This window comes from Lates calcarifer, linkage group LG1 (genome assembly GCF_001640805.2).
Source record: "Lates calcarifer isolate ASB-BC8 linkage group LG1, TLL_Latcal_v3, whole genome shotgun sequence".
Lineage (NCBI taxonomy): Eukaryota > Metazoa > Chordata > Actinopteri > Centropomidae > Lates > Lates calcarifer.
This window is the reverse complement of record NC_066833.1, coordinates 24149723-24168933: the sequence shown is the minus strand read 5'-3', so window position 1 is coordinate 24168933 and position 19211 is coordinate 24149723. Positions and strand designations below refer to the sequence as shown.

Below are 19211 nucleotides of genomic sequence, written 5' to 3'. Positions count from 1 at the left end.
GTAAGCATGTTACATGGCAGATGACTTGGACCTTGAGTCTGAGGTTCCATACATAGGTCATATAATAAATAAAAAGCTCTGAAAAACAAAAGTGAACCTTGAGTTTAAACTATATTGTCCAAAATGTAGTAGTCTTTGTTTTCCATAGACCACCAGATATAGATATATAATTTGAGTAACCATTTCACCAGCACAAAACAAAAACAAGGACTACCACAAGATCAGTCTTACAGAACACGTAAGAATAGAAAGGCTGCAGTGAATTTTCAGAGAACAGGAGGAGAATCAGCTCTGGCAGCTATCTAACCTCTGCCCATGAGTCTTTCAGTCCAGGAGAGAACACTCTCTATAAGAGGACACAAACAGACATCCCATTGACGTAGACACAGAGGTTTGGTTTCAATGGTACAGGTGTCCTAACACTGCACTATGGAGCCAGATGGATACTATCTCTATTATGTTTTCTTATGCTAATATTGGAGCTTAAGCACCTAAAAGTAAATGCATGAAAAGAAAGATCTTAAAAGGCATATGTTTGACTTCTACAGCAAGTTATTTATTTTTTTCTATTTTATTATTTTTATTCATGGACCACACCAATGGTTATTTGAAGTCAAAAATGTTCATGTATTTTTCTTTGACTTTGAAACTTGCGGTGTGAATTCTATAGTACTGACTCATTAACTGAATGGTAAATGGTCAGTGCTTATATAGTGTTTTTCTATAATAATAATAATAATAATAATAATAATAATACATTTTATTTATCAGCACCTTTCTGACACTCAAGGACACTGGTCGTGTCACAATCACTCAAAGTGCTTTAAACTACTACACTACACAACACTACATTTACCCATTCACACACACATTCATACAGCACTTGCACAGTGAATAGAGTGTTCTGACACATGCCCATGCATTCACACACTAATTGTGGTGGTTTGCCATAGGGGACAGTTTGGGGTTCTTCTCATTTTTGCTGTTTGCTGGCAATCCAAATCAATCCTTTACCATAACAATAATGCATTTTGATGAAAAATCATGCAAACATATCAACAGCATTAATTTGAAAATGATCAGCAAAAAAGTCGAGTGTAATTAAGAAGCTAAAACTGGTATGGTTGTTTATTTGGTTGCAATATGTAATTGATTACACTGCAATGAGGTTGTATATGTGCATCTTATTAAACAATAAAAACTATGGTTCAAGTCCACTGCAGTTCAGAAATGTATTTCAATCCATTCTTAACTTGCAATAAAATTTGCTTCTATAAAGTATATTCATTGTCACAAATAATTCAGATAATAGTACAAATAATTCAACTATGGTAGGGTGGCTGCACAGGACATACCTCAGTTTGCTTTTGTCCTGGTTCAGATTCAACACCTGAACATCTTGATGTAGCTAAAACTGTACTCACACTAGAGCATGATGATCCACCCAACCCCCTGGCCCCCTGGCTTATGTTTACTGTGTCAGGCATGAGCCCACCTTTTCAAGCATGGCACAGAGCGATCACACTAGTCAAATGAAGTGTACTTTTGGGGTCAAACATGTGTAAAAACACCCTAAGGGTACATTAAAACATGTTAGCAAGCCAGCAGAGGAGTCTAGCTGATGACTGTAGGTCAAAGTAATGGATAAAAAGTTGAAACACTCAGCTTCTGTCACTCTTAGTGGTAGCAGTACAAATACAAACTGGACCAAAACAGAACAGATACAGACAAAGAGACCAAGACTAAACAAGGTCATTTCCAGGACTACTATGTCTTGTATCGACAGCCATCCACTGCAGGATCCACTGCAGTATCTTTAGTATGGAAGGGGAACCTGTTGTGCAGCACTATCTGTAAAGCAATTCAGTCTTCTTTGTTAATTGTATGTAAATGATAGATATTATTACTGCTGGACTTTCTTGTGCAGCTGTGTTTGATGAAATATTAAATTTGCCATATTTGAGCAGACTCACATTTTTCCTGTAATACCAAATCATGGCAGATATCTTCTTAGTCTTAGGAGAACAGAGGAAGTCCTCAGAAGGAATGAAGGAGGGTGACCAATTCCAAACGCAGGTGTCAAAGAAATGGCAAATAAGCACAAGTAAATGTCTGTTTATTTAAATACCAGTAAATAGGCTTGGAGCTGGAACAGCAGGTGTCTACACAGGGAAATACCTACCATTAGTTTGAAAGAGGAAACCTGTAAATCCATCTCTTAATCTCTTAACAGACTTCCCCATTGAGTCATGAGATCCTCTTTTTAAGGTGGAAAAACACATTTACTGGAGACCATGAAAACTGCTGTGGTGAAGTGGTTACAAAATGAATCAAGCACTGATAATAGTGGTATGTATTTTATTGCTGTTGTCCTCTTAAGATGGCAGTATGTGTTGTTTAAATAGATGATTTCACCTCCTCTTGAGGGACCACTACATCATTGAGTGAGGATTACATGACAAGCAGAACACAGCTAGTTATGTAAGTTTGTTCATTCAATTTCATATTTGCAAGCTTCCAACCCCTGTTCACCTTTAATCCCATTTTTATGGCTTCTACAGGTTTCAACAGTTCTTACTGTAGTGTCTTGAGTAAATAACTGGCTCTGTGAAGGCATCAATTAATGAGATCAGATTGAATAGCTGTCTCACTGTGGCAGCACCACAGAAACTGGTTAGCAGTAGCAATTCAATTCAGTTCAGTTTTATTTATATAGTGCACACAGAGTGAGATCAAGGCCTTACAATATCACTTGGCAACAAGGAATAACCACCCCTAACCCTTTAAACAGGGAGAAACTTCTGATAGAACTGTACTCTGAAGGGGTAGCCGTCTGCCTTGACCAGTTTGGTTGAGAGGAAAGAAATGGAGGAAAGAGGAAAAAAAGGGAAGAGGGAGAAAGAGAAGAGAGACAGGGCTTAAATACAAAAGTGTATACAGCTACAAGGAACAGCTATGTGTTATTAATAATAACAGCAGCATTGATAGCAGCATCAATCAATAATAGTAATGATAATAGTAGTTCACCACAGTGACTATGTTTTGTGATATTTGATGTTTTTTATTTTCTTTGAATTTCTTTTTATAAAAAATATACATGATAACAGATGTGTAGAAACAAACTTTTTATTAATTAACACCTACCTTTAAAGCAGTGGAAAATTCCTTCAAAGTCTCATCTTCCACTTTTCTATACACAGAAAACTACCTCTGTTTCAACACCTACGATGTTGCAAATGACACCATAGCCAGATCTTTGATTTACAAAAACACAGAGCAAGACATGATGATTGAGGACGTGTGTGTATATTCGAAGGAGTGCCTGTCTGAACAGTTGCCAGCTTGGGAAAGTGGTCTGCAGGTCTGGGAACTTAATATTCTGGGCTGAGCAACAACCTGTGAATAGTGTTTCCTCTTATGTGAGGGGGAGAAATGCTAATGGGCTGTCTATGGGACTGGTCTGACCAGATTCAGAGTGATGCGAAGAGGCCTGAGATATCACAGTGTGTCTTTTCCAGTTGTGAACGATGTCAGGCTCATTTCAGCCCGGTGTATCTGCACGCAGTACAGTGGAAAGAATTCACTGGGAGAGTGGATGAGAATTTAAACAAAGATTACACCCACTGTAATATACTCAACTCACTTCAGATTATTTGGCCAACATTCACGCTGCATTGAAAGGCTTCAGAAATCCACACAGAACGCAGATCTTTTGTCTGTTAACAAATCCAATTAGCATGTTCTCAGAGAGATTCAGTGCTGAGGATAGAAAGTAAGTCTGACAACCGCAAGCAAAAGGCCCAGCCTCATCATTGACCTAAAAGTAGTGGAATAGAACAGGACAATGGGTGGAAGTACAACAGTCTATCCCCTCCTGTTGTCTGCCAACAGTGCTGCTATTTCACAACACTACACACTCAGTCCTGATCTGCCTAATCCAGACACTTTGCTCTACCTAAACGCTCTTGTTTTTTAATCCTCAGATCAGCTTGGCGCAAAGGAAGTTTGGAAGTAAACGCTGCCATGTCTACACAAGGTTGCAAACACAAGCCAAGCAATGCTGTAAGCAAATATGTCATACTACAAAAAAATATAAAAATAATACGATTATAAAATTGTACATTTTTGCTTTCCAGTGAAACTTTATTCAATGCCATACAACATTTTCCAATATAATGCCAATGTTTCTTTTTTCAGCTCAGGTTTTGTTTTCAATGCCAACTTTTATTTTCAGTGTCAAATTTTTAATTTAATTTTAACACTAATTTCTCTAAACAGCTGCTCATTGTAGTTTTTATTAATCGTTACTAAAACAGGAAACAGTGTGTTTGTTGGGACTATTTTCAGCGATGAATAAATCCACATTTGGATTTAAGTGTGTGTTCATGGTGATGAAGGAACATGTCACCCAGTGCAACAGTGTGACTCACTTAAGTGTTAATAATTTTTGGAAACAAGAGGAATAAGATACTGTATATCAGACTTTGAAACACACAGTACTGGTTAGTAGGTAACAGTGTTGGTTAGGTTCTGCACATGTGGAAGGAGAAAAATATAGAGTATTACCAGATATTTGAATTTAAACAATGTACATGAATGGTGACTTGTACCTCAGTCCTTTCATACATTATAGTAGAGAAATATCTGCTCAAAACACAATCACTCTTGAGTACAGCACTGTAAACCATAATTTATCAAAAACAAAAAAAAAATACAACATGCATACAGCTGAGACTGATGGAACATAATCTAGTTTGTGACCAAATGTCTGCAAAATACTAAAGTCTGTTATCATTCATAGTTGTTGAGACATTTAAATTTGACCAAAGTCAGTACAATTCATCCTCTTAGGACCATTAATGTCTGTACAAAATCTCATGCCATTCCATCAAATGAGATGAGATATTTTACTCTATGAGTGAAAGACCTACAGGTGGCGCTAGCTGAATAACCAGGGCACAGCCAAAGTCCTTAAATTCATCCCCAGGAGACCATGAATAGCTATACCAAGCTCCATCAGGGTTAATACTTTGAAAGAACCTACTAGCATAGGAAAAAATCATTATTTCCCAACCAGTGTTGTGTGTAACTCATGATTTGAAACTTTGGCCACAGTTAATATAATAATTTGACTTTGTAACATTACATATATAGTATGATGGAAAATACAGAAAAGCATATTATGTCCCATTTAATATCCCAGCCAGACTATGTTTTGAAAAAAAAGAAAAAGAGAGAAAAAAAAGATTTCCCTGTAAACAACACTGGTACAGCAGGTTGTTGGTGTTATTATAGCCTATAGTCAGCTTGTGAGTAATTACTACCATACCATAATGGGACTTATGACAACAAAGGGTGACAATGGGGTGAGAAAGTTTAAAGGTGGTATTGTACTGACTACATTAGGGGTATACGATACATTGATTCAATGATCATTAAATGATCCAATAGCATCGATCCAAAATGAAAATATCGATCAGACATCATACATGTTTTAATGCCCCTCATCCAAGCAAGTGCAGAGATGTCAGCTGGTTTTGTCACATCTATTAAGTATGATAAGTACAGGAAACTGTGGGCAGTAGCCAATGCTGACAAAAAATACCAAAACCCTGAACCACCCACATCAACTCACTTTCAACCCTTTAGTAGTAATAGTTTTTAATAAAATAATGTTAGTAGCAAAATTTTGCTATATTAATCCCATCATATTGCTAGACCTTTCTTCTACTTTCTGCTACAATCCACGGTGGTGGAAAGCAGCAACCTGTGGTACACAGCCCAATGGGGGTTCAAAATGAAGAACATTACATCTGGAATTCCTCTATTAAATTTTGAATGGTGGTGACTGTAGCAGTATTATAGCTTGTATTCTAAAATACAACACTATTAAAATTTGTCAAAAATGTGTCTTTGCCACCATCATCTTCAATTTCAAAATGGATATGACTGTCATCATGAATGTTACTGTCATGCCTACGGCTTGATGCATAATTATGATTTCACATGAAAATGTTTTTACATTAATTGAAAGGGGCAGGTAACTTTTCCCCCATCTCTCATATGTTATATATGACTCCATCCATTTGAGCAGGTGTACAGCCTAAGTTAGGTTTATTTTGCTGTGTGTGCCTCTGACTGCAACTGCAAGGACAAGTCAGCAAACCACAGCCCAAAACAGAATTAGCCACGTTCCTATGCGTTTAGATATGATGGTACAATAAATCATATTTTTTTGTACACAGATGGTGCAACCATCTTGACCACTAACATGTTGCTCAATAAATATTAATCATTAGCTGCGAATGCTGTGAGCATATTGAAAAGTAATGTTAGTCTGTTAGGGTAGATTTGAGAGGCTGCTGACTAAATGTTAACATTAACATTGAAGTCAAATAATGTTGGCTACACTGCAGTTTCTTTATCTTATGATTTTATGTTAACTTACTCACCAAGTGACGATGTTACCACCAATATGATGTCAACCACCCCCCACCCTCCTAAGGACCCTTCTGACATTGTAAATGTCATGATCCAGATCACAGACTTAAACAAACTACTAAACTAAAACATAAAAGACACATCTGAAATTGGGAAAATACTGTTAAAAAAATCTGCCTTTGCATAACTCACTTTGGACTTTTTAGGTGTTAAAATTACCCAAGACTCTTCCTGATTAGCTAAGCTAGAACTTATGGAACATACTGTTTGCACTAACATCATACAAGAAGATGTAACAACCAAATAACATTAAGAAACAAAAAGTGTTAAAAATATTTGAACAATATGTTGTGGAGGTCAGTAACCTATTTTAGATAACTAGCGAATAACTTTTATTTAAGTTATCTTAAGTTATGAACAGGTTAAAGGTTAACTGTTATCTTTTTAACTTTTAGCTGAGGTTACGATATACTATAAAATGAAAAATAACAACATAAATAATACACTAACTTATTTACTCTGCCCTGTAGGACTATCATCTTGTAGATGATTGGGAGGATTCATTTCACATGTAATATTGTGTTTTGTTCCACATGTTCCTCAAGTTTGTAGTTATAGTTATGTCCAAAAAATGAACAAATGTACAGTTTGTCTCTGATGTATGCATAAATAAGCTCTTACATAACACTAAATGTATTCACATAAAAACTCACAGTGAATTGTCCTTTTTTCTTTTTTTCAGTGAACTCTGTGATTTCACAGCCTGTGAACTCTACACTAACAGATTGATAATTGCTTGAGGAACCTAGCTCTTGTAACAGGACAGCAGGCTGATGGCTGACTGACAGTTAGTGTGTGAGAGCAGCAGGACTCTTCTGACGTGTCTGTCCTTTCGTCACTGCTGCTCACTGTCTGATGGATGTGCAGTTTCAACATTCCTCCGGCACACAGTTAAGCAGGGGCTTGTCTGTTTTAAGAGACACACACCTGTAGGCTCTCGTAGGCACATACCAGTTCTTCCATTGTTTAGCAGCAAGGGGTCTGAGAGCCAGCATGAGAGGCAGAGGATGTAAAATAATCCCTTTGAAGACTGTGTGGGACATGTGTTTTTCTTGCTGTACAGCTATGGGAGGGCTGAGCTATGCAAAAATGGGTGAGGGGATAATTCAACTCTGTGGCAGCTGCAGAGACTCACTTCAAAAAGACTGAGGGAGCTAACAGGGATTTAGCTAACTGACTGGTGTTCTGATCCCCTTTCTGAGACTGAGGTGACAAAACTGATCTCCATATCATGATTGATGACAATGATTTCCATATCATGTGAACCAGCATGGTGTATTGTAGTGCAGAAAGCAGAAACAAAATAAACCACACTGATATTTAAACACATATCATCATGCATGGTTCTTTTTTAGCATGTCTCTGTTGTGCAAATAAAAAAATACAAATAATCTCTGATGGTCTGATTAGTAGTCTTACTGAACATATATAATGTATACTGTATATGTAACAGCAGACAGGCACAGTTAGCGACTAGGTGAACCTAGGTGGAAAATTTGGCAGCTAAAGAGCCATATATTTTCCTCAGGAGCTGGTAGAGACTAGAAACAGAGCTAAAAGAAAGGGAATACTAGACTGAGCTGGATTTGTTGTTAACATGTAACTCACATAGCCTGTAGTCACACTGTTGTGTACCAATCTTATTTTGATTTAAGATTAATTAAAATTGTGACACGGGAATACCGTTACTCTCATTTTTCTGTTAAGAGCAACAACAAACACTTCTCTGCTATTGTGTTAGTTTTGTGTGTCTGCACACTGGATGTTATAGGCATGAATTGTGATGATGGCAAGTAAAAGTGAACCATACCTTTTATGTTCCTGTAAAAGTGATATTTGTGAGCAAAGTTTCAGTGTAGCCTGCAGTACTGTTAGCAGTATCCAGTGTTTTCGTGGAAAATTTCCGCTCCTGCTGTAGAAACTGTTAGGGAATCCCATGAACTATCTTGTAAAGACTTTCCCACCAATTGAGAACAGGTGGACTTGTATGGCTATTTTAGGAGTGTGGATTATGCTAATGATCAAACGTCATGAATCTGATGGTATGATCAGGTGGAAGTCATCAGTCATCAGTTTGTCCAGTTAAGAGAGTTTGGTAAATCTGACACATATTGGTACAAGAAAACCCTAAAAGGAAAAAGATGTTTCAATTTCTCAGATGTGAGGATTTACTGCTGTTCTCTGTTTGTATCTAATTTAATAATTTAATTAGGATAGTTGGTCAGATGAAAATGCCACCTTGGCTCTGGGATAAAAATATATTTGTGACATATTTGTTTGACAGTTATATTAACTAAAAAAAAAAAGTTTTCTCCAGTTTACCCCACAGCCTCTAATCTCCTGCAGCCAAGCTGCAGATGCTGTAGCTGTTGGCCGTAAAAAAAAAAAAGTAACTGCTATGAGAACTTAACATAAAGATACAATTAGACACTCTGCATAAAGACAAACGTTTTTGCTCTGTAAAATCCCAAGGTCAACCAAGCAGTCGCCCTCTGAAAAAGACCTGATCAATTCTTATTCAAGGAGGATTAAAGAGTGAAGGAGCCCTATGAATCATAAAGACACAACTGCATTATTACTGCAGAAAAAAGTGGGAAAATTTCCTTCATTCATAGAGAAATCTGAATGTTGCTTCACTGCCTACTACTACTCCTACAACTAAATTCATGAGTTATTCATGTGCAGAACTTCAAAGGAGATCATCAAAGAAGAACTCTCCAGAGTCTCTCTGACAGTCAGAGTCAGGCGGGCTGAAGACCTCGGCTGAATGCTAACATAGAGTAGGTCACTACAGACATGTAAATCCATGTGAGGATTTATGCAGATATTTGCATTATGAAGAAAATTCAACCTTCTGTACAACCTTCTATGGTGAGCTAACTTAAACATGAAAGCAGCTCAAAGTAAATGGGAGTGTTTTAGTTGAATGTTACTAAATGCATCAAGAGATTGTGCAAATGAAGCATTCAGCCCTGATAATGTGAGGTCAGGAGCGCAACAGAAGGTTGACAGCAGGAACCAGACTGTGGGACATGGTGGAGCATGTGTCCTGCAGAGTGTACATGTCACATACATTTACTCATAGAATCATTAACATCTAGTAATCAGTGCTCCTCTTGTAGCATTAGTGAGAACAAAGCAGTATATCTGAGAAATAAGATGTTGTTCTCTGATTGTTTAACAGTGGTTACTTTGTAAAGTACAAATGAACACCTTCTCACAATGATGTGGAAAGGTGCCACACTACTTGATTTTGAATGAGTGCATCCCAAGCTCAGCCCCACCCTTGGTTAAAAAGACACACAGAACTGCAGCTCTATATATATCCATGACACAGACAGAGAGCAGAGATGAAAGTAAAATTTTGACACTGGAAGTAAAATTTGACATTGAAAACAAAACCTGAACCAAAAAAAGGAAACACAAGCATTGAAATGCTTCTACTGGAAAAAGTTGTATTGGCACTGAAAAACGTTTCATTGAAAAATACAACATAGGCATCAAAAATTATAATCTTACAATATTATCTTATTCTCTTTTAATATTGTTTGCATAATGATGTGTTTTTCAATGTCAATCTGATTTTTTTTTTACACTGTATTTTTACAACATCACTGGTTTTCAGTTTCAACTCTTTTTTGGTGTAGAGGGGAGGGACTTGAGGGGAGGAGTGAAAAGAACTGTGTGAACAATTTTCCAGTTTGACTTCCTAGTAATTCATTCTGCACAGTCCTCCCTGACTAATTCCAGACAGCTGTAACTCTCACTGTTTAACCATTAGAATGCACTCATTATGAAGTGCATGACGGATACCAAAACATTTCAAACTGAATATTTTGTTCAGTTCTTCTGTTTTTTAATATAGCCCAGCACTCTCTATCTGGTGTGAGGACTGGTTTGGACTGGCTTCAGCTGGTGTGGACATCACCAGCTCAGCCCAGCCACTATCAGTGACCCTCAAACTGCCGTGAGCAGCTAAAGAGCTCAGCGATGACAAGGTCACGACAGTGATTTGTGAGAACAGAGCTATGCAAGTGACACTGCATCCAAATCTGTCTTCTGCAGTCTGGAAATGTTTGTAGTGTCCTCTGTGACTGTGGTCAATTAATGTGAATTCTGACAAGATTTCACAACTGCAGGAAAGCTAACTCAACACCTCCACCATGTTATATGTTGTCTTAGCATATTGAGTATAATGTAATTTCTGCTGCACTAATTCATCAGTGCAACAGCAGAGTCAAGACATGCTACTCTGCTGATTTCTTGTCCAATTATCAACTTCCTGCACAAACTCCACCCATGGACTCAGCAGTTACAGTATGCCATTGGTAAGTTGGTGACCCATGATGTAATCTTGTCAGAAAAACCCACTGCTCATACATCAAGTCCTCTCTCTCTGCTCTGCCCTGCACTGGCAGTAAGGAGAGACCACTTTCTGTAGAACCAAGAACCATGTTTTCTTACGTTACCACTGGCCCCAGTTTTACTGTAAGATTACTCAGTCTTGTCCATCAGCTGTTGTAACCAGTTCACTCTATTGGAAAAGTTTAAAAAGGGAAATAGAGGCCTATGAATTCCCTTTTATTTCAGAATGTCTACTACTCTCTGGACTCTTCCATTGCTTCACACACACTGGATCCAACCAAAGACACAAGACCTTTACTCTTCTACATTTCTACACATCTACGCTTCCACACTGGCATCTCTGTGTGAGGAGCCAGTTAGTATAAATACATTATTTTCCCCCCTCTGACCTATAATCCTTTGTCTGCTCACTCACACTCTCATGTTCTCATTCCCTGCCACTGATACACACCCACTGCTTCTCTCTCTCTTATTCTCTTGTACACATTTACACACACACACACACACACACACACACACACACACACACACACAGACATCTATATGTAGACTCACCAGTTTAAGGATTTATCCAGTGTGACTTGTGTTTCTTATACTGGAACAGCATTGTCTGTCTGGTTGGTGCTTTTACTGTGTAATAAGCCCTCTTTATAATTCAATAAATTGTGATTATGATGTGATTGTTATTGTGGCTGTGATATTATCTGAGGCCATCCTGTGCCAACAAAGTACTCCAATGACCTTTATTACATTATTACACACAAACTAATAATTTTTATTACAGTTTCTATTCATTTTGATAATTTTTATTGTTATTATATTGTTATGTTTATTAATTAAAATGTCTAAATTTGTGGTTCACCATGTTTAAGAGTTATATATATTAGGCTTAGCAGCGTGTTGCACTTTTAGCATAACAGCAAAGTCACAGTAAGTGTTGGGCATATGTCTGATTTAATACACTTTGATTTAACCTGTGTGTGTGTGTGTGTGTGTGTGTGTGTGTAAAACTCTAACAGGATCCATCTGTCAGATGATAGCGTATTAAGTCTACAGTCTGAACGGACTGGTGCACCACACAAGACACCAGTTCTGTTGAGGTAGGCACATCATCAAGTCAATAAGATAAGGAATCCATCATGTTTATGAGAGATTGTTCCATGAATATCTGCTGAGTGATGAGATCATAACATAGACATTTAAATTCTTCCTCATTCTCCCTGCTCCTGTTGATTGTTGGCTCTGGAGCAAAAAACCTAACATAGACCTGAACCCCAGTACAACTCGCATTTAAAGGTTAACAGTATATACACTGATAAAAATTTAAACCTACAGTTGAATGAACAATGTGCACAGCACATGCATGGGCTTGGCTGCATCAGAGGATATAAATGATCATATCATGTGTTCCAGCTCTGACTGAGGAGAACAGCCTGTACACTCACATGCTTTTTTTCACCTTTTCATCACACACCTGGGAGCAGCTCATTCCACGGCTCACAGTCACAGATGTGGGTCTCCCCCACCCAATCAGACAGCTCCATAATGGAAAGTGTCTGCACTAATGGGGGTGAACAGAGCTTCCTTCACAAGCCACAGCCCATTTCTCAGCCATGTCACTGCCACAGCTCCAGACATCATCCATCACACAGCAGGGCCAGTGGCACTCAGGCCCTATCCATCACTGCTGCAACGCTCATCCAATTTACATATAGAATCACAACCTACAGGGGTCTGGATGTTGTACGATGGTGAGATAAATGGACATTGAAATAATAAAAAAAAAGGTGACTGTCTCTTCTGAAATGTTTAGCCTGGAGGTTTCTGCCTCCATGATACAATAAAAAGTGAAAGGAATTAAGTTTCTGTTGCCCCTGCATCACAAATGTACATGTAAATACAATTTTATAGCAATTTTGTGTCAGCCACAAAAAAGAGACTGATCAAGCTGATTAAAAAAACAAAATCTGTAGCTGACATCAGTCATTACTCACTAAGGTGGACCAAATGTCTATTATCTGTGATATTGTTTACTTCACTGTCCAGAATGATATACATTATGTACAGAGTTTCTTGACATCTATCTGCTGAAAGTGGACAGTTTCTGAATCTTAGAGCAGCAGTGCAATGCAGAAACATCTCCCATACTGACACTGGACTTTCAGTGGAAAAATAGAAACCTTGTGTCCAGCATATTTGCATTTTCATAGATTCTGAATTCTGAGGGAAAACACATATACACAAACTCATATTAAACAGAAAATATTATTCAGAGCTGATGTTTTTTTATGTCCTGAAATATATCTGGAGTAGAACTTAGAAGCACACTCAGTCTGGTCAAAGGCTGACTCTAGAAGTCCTGTTTTAATCTCAGAGTTGTATAAAAATGTTTCTACATTTGACATAATGTAATTATAGTGGTAAAGTCAGCAGTGTTTCTATTGATCTATAAAAATATCTATTACTCTTTAATACTTTATTGTTAACTCAGTATTTTATCCCCACTGGGAGCCTATCCGAATGATGACTGTATTTCAAGTGATCTGATCACTGGGGGGGGGGTGTTAATCCTGTGAAATGAGACTACCATGGTGATCTACCCCAGGTAAAAGACCGCCAGCTTCATGATTCTAGAAAATGGAGTTAAGCCCACAGATAGTGTTAAACCAGTAGAAATTAGAAAAAAAAGTAATCTGGGTGAACGAACCCTTTAATTTGGCCTCTACCACTGGCACTAATTTTGCTTTTTGTTTTCCTTTTTTAGAACTCAAAGGTATAATTTCAACCTGCTTATTTAACTTGACGGTAATCTCAAAATAATTCAGTTACCATTTACGATGATATGAAAGCAGCAAACCCTCATGTTGAAGAAGCTATAGCCAGTAAAATCATTTTATTGGGCAAATTGATTCAAAGATTAATTGATTAATGAAATGGTCATTATTGATTTTTCTGCATTTTTTCTAGTTATTTCCACACGGGGGTGGGAGTGGCAGGTGAGACTTTTGCACCAAAACATATCCAATTAAACAAACAAACAAACATGCTCTTTCTGTTGTACCACCTTTCAAGGACAAATCTGGTGATAATGTATTTTTTTCCTTTTGTCTTAACACAAAAAATAAAATACGGCAGAAAATGTAATGATGGTTAGAAAATCAGGACGTATCAGACTGAAGAGGAAAGTGAAGAATCTGACCTCTCTGCCAGTTTCACAAGTGAAAGTAAGCGCTCAGGACAAACAGTAAACCCCACAGGTGACACAACATTCTGTTCTGCTGTCCCGCTGGACAAACACATTCCTGATCCTGCACAGAGGGTACACACAGCTTTATCTGAATGAATCCTTAAAGAAAGTCCATTGGCTCTTCCACACTGTGGCTGGATGGGGCCCTGCAATGGGGGCCCACTGGACACGGACATCCAGCAACAGCAGAGCTGCCCACAGAACCTGTACAGCTTCCTGCAGAAACTCTTTTCTGCCTTCATAGAGTCCATTTTCTAAATTTCTATTGTGATGCTGATCGAACACAAACACAAAGGCCAACATGTCCGTGACGACAAGCAGCAGCCACACTTACACATGGACTTCACAGCTAATTACAGCCAGTGGGATTCTCCTCTTCAGACCAGACACAAGGTTCAGAAGTGAGGTCTGTTGCTGGCACAACACAGCATTCCAGCTTTCTCATACTCACACACAGAGAGACACACTATATAGTGATATACAGACACCATCATCTATTGCTACAGTAAATTACTTGAGAGGAGAAATTCACAAACTAAAATGTGAAATGTGAATGTGTTAATATTAGATTAGATGAACAGACAGATGTGGTGTCTGTTTTCATCAATTTTTTTTCATTAAGCATTCATGATGAAAACAAATGTCCTTTGTTATTATACAGCATGCAGTCTGAGCCTGAAGACAAGAAACATTGACTGACATTTACAGTGTAACTTATGTACATCCTTGTCACTTCTCTGTAGATGTTATTGATAATGTACATTACATCATAAAAAAAATAAGAACGGCACTCCGTCTGTATTATTAAGTGATTACATCATGAAGTGATTTTTAAAAAGATAACAAACAATTTCAGAAATGTTTTTGGGCTCAATGTTTTTTTGATTAGTGGAAAACAATTAATTACTTAGTCTATATAATGTCAACAAATATAATAATAAGTGAGGTTCCCAGATAAACACCGAACCTCAAAAAAATTATTTGCTTATTTCAAACAAAGTGTTTGTTGGTTTGTACAGATAAATGTCTAATGGTAGAAAAACGTCTCATGATATCAGCTGTCATTTCCAACCCTTCAGTGAAGTGTGTCAACCAGAGAGGAAAATGATGGTAATGATGACATTAAAGGGAAATGACAGAGGGAACTTGGATGTTGAGGTTGTAATGATATAAAAGACAGAAAAGCAGAGAATGATCCTAGTGAAGAATGTGAAAGCAAATGTCTGGTGTTTTGGTTGATAAATCAACTTTAACTTTAAGATCTGATTTATTTGTTAGTCTATTGATCAGTTAATTTCCTAATCATTTCAACTCTAATATTTTTCATGTTACATGTCATTGTATGGGCCAGCACATTTAATATTTATTAGTCAAACTTAAATTCCACTCTTCTCCGCTTGAAATTTTGCATTTTCATTACATAAAAATAAACTAATGATTATCTTAATTTTGATTTATCTGTTGGTGATGTGCTTACCTCTTTGATTGAATTAATTCTACCACGCCAGAAAACTGTAAAATTATTTCCTACAGTCAAAAAGATTCCATTTACAACTAGAATGGCAATCAGTAGAGTGCATATCTCTGCCCAGCCCATCTTGAAATGTTAAGGATAGTGATAAAAAAATTACTGGATCCGTCTCTTTTAAACAGATCGGCACCAAAATGTAATGGTTCTTCCCTGGGCCATGAGATATTTTATTTTTTGACTCTTGGCTGCACAGAGCCTGTGGTGACTTTAAGAGTTCAGATAATGGCAGGTTGGGATTTGTTCAAGCATTTTTGATACTAATACCAATGCAATATATAAGTCTCAGTGCTGATACCAAAACAGTTATTTTATGATTCCTTACTTAAATCAGAATAAAACCAATCTTTGCTACAAAAATCTTTTTTCATCAAATAAAAAAGCCCAAGTGTTGTTAAATGTTGCCCAAATAAAATCAGCTCTAACATAAAATGTGTCTAGAATCATTTTGATTTCCGTCAAGACGATCAGTGACCCCCTGAGCTACAGACATTTTTCAGTCCATAGTACTGAGGCTGGATACCCAGCTCTAATCCACACGCTTCATCAGTGCAGGCCTCTGATGTGAGCTGCAGTGACAGCAGCCGGGCAAATGGGCAGGAGATCCACACAGGACAGCAGGACACAAGTATCTGTCCCCATGCACCAAACTCTGGCACACACACACCACACACCACGTAGACACCACTCCAACACAAACCCCAGTAAAAGCACTGAGCCTGCAGAACAAAGCCTCCATGGTGTGGGGGTGTTGCCCCTGGCTGCACCCATCCCCAAAAACATCTTGTCTGCGGCTTCATGACATGTTGAGCCTGGTGAGGCGATGATCCACCTGCTACTCATGCTCACACAGTGTGACACACACACTGTGTGCTGTTTGCACGGTGGAGATCGGCGCTTAGACACTGTCCAAACGTGTCAAACCGAAGCTGATCGCATGTCATACTGAAACATGGAGTTGAGAGCTAACAGAGGTAGATGACAGGAGCAGATCTACATCAGTACTACTGATTCCCCTCTGATATTACAAATCATTCACTAAATACCACTAAAACAGACACATTTAGAGAAACCTTTGATAAAGTTAGTAAGTGAATCAAAAGCAATATATATTTCAGCAGAATCTCTCTTTGTCTATGAGGCCTTCTACAAGAGAAAGTCTATTTATTATCTTATGATGGAGTTAAAAGCAGCCTCTAAATCTTTTGGGATTTTGTTTTCTCTGAAAGAAAGAAACAAAGAAAGAAAGAAAGAAAAGAAAGAAAGAAAGAAAGAAAGAAAGAAAAAGAGAGGGCCGTATTCGGGATTTTGCTTTTGTGAGCACGATCTTGATTTGATGGAGCTGATGAGGAGGTCAAAGTGGGTCACACAGCGCAGCCTCCCTGGTTGCAAGCATGCTCTGGCTGATTGGACAAAAATGATTTTAGAGGTGGTTTCTATTTGACCATTGTGCACAGAGGTTCTCCTTCAGGAGCCGTGGTTGATCCCTGACTGTGCTGTGGCTGCAGCTCAAATCAAAGCACTTACTTGAACAGAGAGGTTCCAGCTGTCAGACTCGCTCAGGATCCCGAGGCGGCGCAGAAAAGTCTCCTCCAGCGTTGGAAACACTCATCCACTCCTGTTTGTTGCCTCTCGGGATTATAGTCTCATTGGCGGATCGGCTTGGTCACACTCACATACAGAGGAAAAGCTTTTTCTTTTTTTTTTTTTTGCCATTGAGGGCAGGAGACGGGGGTTGAAGTGCGGCTCCGCTCCTATCAGAGGTCGTCGCTCAGCCCGCTTCTCATTGGCCGGGACGGTCCGGTGGGCGGTGGCTCTGGCGGCACCGATGAGGGGGCTGCTGAAAATTGGGAGGAAAACAAACAGAAATAATGATGATCATTTTGTAGGCTATAGCACGTTTATCAGACGGCATTTAAACGTCATAAATAAATTGCTTTGCATTGCATCCTCATATTCATTGTGCTTTCTCAGAATAATAAAACAAATCTGAAACACATTTAACTCAGATGTGAAATCACAACACATTGACATTCAAATATCATAAATGATTCAATCCACATTTAAAGGTTGGAAAACAAAAATGCCTTTCAGCCTCACACACTGACACAGAAGGCAGGGCAGAAACTGCATGGTATAGCAGCTGCATGAGGGTGAGGACAGCCACCCACACCTCTCAGCCTGCACCCAAAAAATGTCAGTTATGCTCATGTCTTTGTGTTGCCAACATGCAGTCTGTCAGTTGAAAGCAGTTGAAGTGTCAGTGATAGTCGAATGCCTGAAACTTAACAAGAGAACATTTTGGAGATATGTTCAATACATGTGCAACAACATAAGTTGTGTGTATGTGTGTCTATGTGTGTGTGAGTGTGGTGTAATATAAGTAATAGAACAGAACCTAAGGGTGGGGTCCCCCCCGTTGTGATGAACACATAAATCAGGGGCAAATAACACACACAGCCTGAAGACAGACTTGAAAAAGAATGTGCCTGTGCTAACATCAGACAGGGGTTTGATTTGTGTCGAGAAGATCAACAGTTGGCAACAGGAACGGAAGCACAGCATGGATGTAAAAGTGATATTATTTAGCGGCTGTGGTGATAGATGGATGGCCATGATTGTAACGTCTCCAATCTGCAGCATATTAGACATGATATAGACAGCACAATAACACTGTGTCTCTGTGGTAAATCTCATTCATTTAGTTTGTGTTTATTCACTCAGGTATTTTAGACCTGGATGTGACCACATTATGCACACTATATGGAGCATATACACTCTGTTACTGCACAATGTGTAGATTACACAGTTATATGTTGTCACAACCAGAGGTTGTATACTCATACTGTGTTTATTAAATGAGATGATGTGACAGTTGCATGTATATTCACTAACATGATTAGTGTTGGCTGGTTGAACTCTTCTTGTATCTGGTAGTTAAGGCCTACAGTATTCTGTAACACCTTCCAGAGGGGTGAGGCTGCAATAGTTTGTTTCCAGGGTGTGATGGTTCTGAAGTGATTCCCCTCACCTGTTTCCCAACTCATGAGGCTTACAAGTTCTGAGTCCAAATCCAGTAATCTTCTGTTCAGACCTAACCTGTCCATTGCAGAAAAAGTGACTGGTCTTGAGGGAAGCGACTGAGGCAGGTTGAATTTCCAGCAGAAGTAAATCCTCTAAGCCTTTCTGATGGTGGAGTCAGCGGTGGCCTCCCACTTCACCTCCTGAAAGATTGTGGGTGCCATTGATTGTTGAGATGCCTCCAGTGACCATGGTGCTGGTGGAGTGGAAGTTTGACCTCATGGTGGCAGAAAATCAAAAGTCTGCTATTCACCCAAACCATTAGACAGTGGATATCTACAGCAAAAATCTCCCATGTCATTGATATCCTGGGCTGACTTAAATGACTATCTACATCCACAGGATGAAAAATCTAAACTACATTTGTGTGATGATGTGTAATAAATATCTCAGAGTTCTCTTGTTGACATATCATTGGATCTGTGTGCAGATTTCAAGCATGACTGGATTCCACTTTAAGTTAAGATCTGCAAACAGCCATCTCCCATA

General features: G+C 38.5%; 1 protein-coding gene across 1 annotated transcript in view; it reads right to left on the bottom strand.

Moving 5' to 3' along the window:
- lypd6 (LY6/PLAUR domain containing 6) overlaps positions 1 to 17381 on the bottom strand; it is a 34513-nt gene extending 17132 nt beyond the window's left edge. The window contains exon 1 of the mRNA XM_018696639.2: positions 17169 to 17381. The gene's annotated coding sequence lies outside the window, so the exon portion shown is untranslated. The remainder of the gene's footprint in view (positions 1 to 17168) is intronic.
- Positions 17382 to 19211: the final 1830 nt, after the last annotated feature.